The sequence below is a fragment of the Ceratina calcarata genome, unplaced genomic scaffold, assembly GCF_001652005.2.
Source record: "Ceratina calcarata isolate Rehan_Ccalc_2016 unplaced genomic scaffold, ASM165200v1 scaffold232.2, whole genome shotgun sequence".
Taxonomy (NCBI): Eukaryota; Metazoa; Arthropoda; class Insecta; order Hymenoptera; family Apidae; genus Ceratina; species Ceratina calcarata.
Window position 1 is genome coordinate 107,047 of NW_017145072.1, and position 3,889 is coordinate 110,935.

Consider the following 3,889-nt stretch of genomic DNA (forward strand, 5'->3'; position numbering starts at 1 on the left):
TAAATATTTTATTTTACTAACATAAAAGTCCGCAGCTTATTTATTATACTGCATAATAGATTATAATACAAGATTTCCGTGATTTTTATAGATTGTCTCATGCTAAAAGCAAATCGCAGAAACATTCTAAATAATGTACTGTTTCTGAAAAACAGTGATTTTTGTACAAATGTATGATTCTAGGGAAAGTGAGGTAATACATGAATATTAGTTAGTACACGAATGTGTGATATGTTAGTATATGAAAATTAGGCAGTACATAAATATTGTTTATATCATCTTCTTATATTATAAAATAGTAAGAGCGCGGGGAAGTTCATTTTTGATCATACATATATGTAGAAGAGAGAGTTTTTACACTTTGTCCGTCTAAACCACTTTTTGATTTCATACTTTTTAAAAATAATTACCAAAGTGTTAAATAATTGTTGAAGTATGAAGAAGAACTGACGTTACACGTAACATTTTTATGTTTACATGAAAATCCTTTTATCAAGCAGAAATTTGATATACATTATTGGAGTTTACAAACATTTCTGATAAAAAATGTACAGAACCGTGTGATACCTCTTTTTTCTGAAAAATCACGTTTTGTTACAAGAACTTGATTCCGGATTCGGTTCTGCCATGAGAAACTCTAAAAGAGTCATGAGATAGAAAAGAGTTTTTTGTTGGGACACATAATTTATTCAAGTCTTAAGGGACGCATCATTCCCGTTCGACTTCCCTCGGACTTTTGAATGTAAATAATTTTTCTGTGGTGGTAATACAAATCTGACTTCTTCTTGTACCACTGTTTTGTTACATCAAGAAATTTTTACTGTGTACCATTGTAATAAATAAATGAATTATCAATGCTATAAGTGAAGTAGTATGATAAATCTAGGAAGTCCCATTGTCAACCGTTTGACCGTGATATTATGACAGGAGACGAATCCAATTATGTGTAATAATATTAGATATTTCTAAGATTTCGCGCACGCGAGACTTGGTCACTCAACATATGTATAGTATCACGGCATCTGCTTAAACCGGTGAACAGTTTTTAGCAACGGCTAAGATTGTAAATATTCTGAAGACTCGATTCTACTAAATTGATCCAATTATGAATTCATCGAACGGGATTTCGTGTCCCTCTCAGCCGTGATTAATTGTCCAATCTACGCGGGACTTCCCCGCTTACTTTTTAAACCTGACTCGCTTCCGATGAAAACAATAATGAAGGTTTTCTTACCTATCGTCTGGTTTTTACGCGACTTCATTCATAGTATAAATCCATTGTATGTGTCTTACAAAGGAAAACCGTGTAGGAAATCGTAGCGGCTGTCATACTCCGCGTTCATCGCTCTTTTTAATTAATGATAACGGAGCGTAGACGCAGATTCGAGCAGAGTTTAAAAACCAGCGACCGAACACGTCTAGCACGAACGCCGCAGGCAGACTGAATGTGAGCGCGTGCAAAACTGCTCTCTTTCTCCTTCGGTCTCTGTTCCACCGCCTGATTCTCCTCTTCGTCTTTCGGATCAGCTTGCCTCTTTTTCTCATTTTCTGTCAGTTTTTCTCTGCCTTCCTCCTTTTTCTGCTTCTCTTTGCGCGTGCACTTTTGATCCGAACTCGAACGTTTTCGGAATGTATTTGACAGGTACACTACCGTTCATAAGTATTCGATTAGTCAATAAAAGCAGTCTAATAAATCATTCAATGTTTTAAAAAATTTGACACTTTACTCATTAACATGATTAAGACAATAAAGTATTCAAGAGTTGAAGGTATTCTAATGAATAGATGGAATTCACTTGTTAAATATTTCTAGATTAATTTTTAGATTAAGAGAACATCGACAAACGTTTTGTTAAAAATTGGAAAGTAATACTTTAGGAAATACTTGTGGATAATAGTGTACATATATGTATGTACATTGAATATAAAACAGATCCCGAGGCGAATAAGAAGCGATAGCTGTCCCAGTTACCTGCTGGCAGCTATCTTGAATCTGAGAAGTCATTTAAAAAGTTTTAATACTTTAATAATTCAAATAATTGAGAAAAAAAATTGAGAAAAAAATGAAGACAATAAAGTGTTCAAAAGGCCAAAATATTTTAATGAATAGGTGAAATGCATGAACTCAATATGTGCAATCTATTTGTTAAATATTTTTGGATTAATTCCGTTGGAAGAGAGAACCGTAAAACTTGTGGATAATAATGTATGTACTCGTCCATTGCGTATAAAAAACATCTCGAGGGGAATAAGAAGTGATACCTGTTCTAGCTACCTGGCAGCTGTCTCGAATCCGAGAAATCATGTACTTGTGGTCACGTTATTAAGTCCTTTTTGTTATTCCCCGATGAACTGAAAATGTAGCTTGTTATTCGTATACTGCGTTTTAATAATTTATAAGTACAGTGCAATGACTTGTCTTTTATTATGCGATACCATTCACGATTCTCCAACTTTTCCGGTATTTATTTATGAGCTGTATGCAATTTGTTAGACTTATTATTCATACATGTACGTGGCAATATAAACAGTGTAATGCGAACCATACAAATGGACAGTGTAATCTAACATTTTTTAGTATTAATTAATAAATGTAAGTATCGATATCTTATTCGTGTTCTTTAACGCAACAACTGGAAGGGAAGTTATTTTTATGCGGATGCATTTCGAAGAAAGTATTCAGGCCAATGTCGCGTGTAAATCCCCCGGGTTCTATTTTTATGGGAAATCTGTACAAGTGAGTCGTTAACCACATCGTTTCGCGATCTGACGATATTTCCTAGTTTCGAGAATGCAAAAATTACCGAGAAACGAGATCTGGGTGATACGTTAGTCAGAGTAAATAGACACGCGATTCATTGGAAAAGCGTTTCTAAGTATTACCGATTCTAACTATGAAAAATTGAACGCATCCCGAATTTGATGGAAAAAGCAAATATGGTAAAACTGTTTACGTACATCGTTACTTTTGTTACCGAATACTTATCGTCGACGGTCATCCGACGGTGACCCAACGCCCAACCTTACATCCGGTGTACGGATCTTCCATTCACCTCTCATCGTCTCTTAGGTAGAAAATATTTCACCAGAGAAGATAATACTTACCTTTTACGAATAGCCATAATATTTGAAATAAATTCTTATCGCCCAACAAAAAAATTCGACTGTGTCATTTTTCTCTGAAAGAAGTCTTCTGAATAAGTAGAACGTATTAAAATGCGTTTATTAAGAAACAATTACACTTGAGGAACGACGAAAACAACATCGTATCGAGATCTATTCTGAGCATGATTTTCACTGGATCATTACGTAAGAATTTAATCCGCGCCGAGATCAAACGTTGCATGATCAGATGTTAACTGTTGTAATTAATAAACACGCAAGAACAACCGTTAAAGTAATGTCAATTATATACCAGAGTTTTGATCTACATGTAATTATGGAAAAATCTCGAGTGACATTCAGACAAGGTAAAATTCTTAAGGAACATTTAAATCGTACCTTCATCATGAATAGCTGGTTTAGAATTAAAAATACCGGAGATCATTACAAGGCTTCTTTGTACAAGAAATATAAATGTTTATTCTTAACAGAAGATCCTCAATTTTATTATACAGTCATTTCTAAACAGAGACAAATAACTGGTTTAGCATTAGAAATGCCGAAAATCATTACAAGGTTTTGTTTGTAAAAACTATAAGTGTTCATTCTTAAAAGAAGATCCTCAATTTTATTAAATAGTCATTTATAAACAAAGACATCATTGGAAGAGCATGTAATTACATGAATAGATTTTGTCAATAAAATACTGCGTACAACGGTGATTACGCTGTATAAATCCGGTTAGCGATAGAAGATGATATCTGCACACGTAATACACGTTAATCAC

The 3,889-nt window shown here is 34.0% G+C and overlaps 1 protein-coding gene across 7 annotated transcripts in view; it reads right to left on the bottom strand.

Annotated features, from left to right (window-relative positions):
* The window catches only part of LOC108622639 (uncharacterized), a 9,461-nt gene extending 7,180 nt beyond the window's left edge, over nt 1-2,281 (bottom strand). For 6 of the 7 annotated variants that reach the window (XM_026811648.1, XM_018020665.2, XM_018020664.2 and 3 more), the window contains exon 1: nt 1,235-1,452. The gene's annotated coding sequence lies outside the window, so the exon portion shown is untranslated. Of the gene's footprint in view, nt 1-1,234; nt 1,648-2,262 lie in introns of those variants that run through there. The other variant, XM_026811649.1, reaches the window with a different exon arrangement.
* Nucleotides 2,282-3,889: the final 1,608 nt, after the last annotated feature.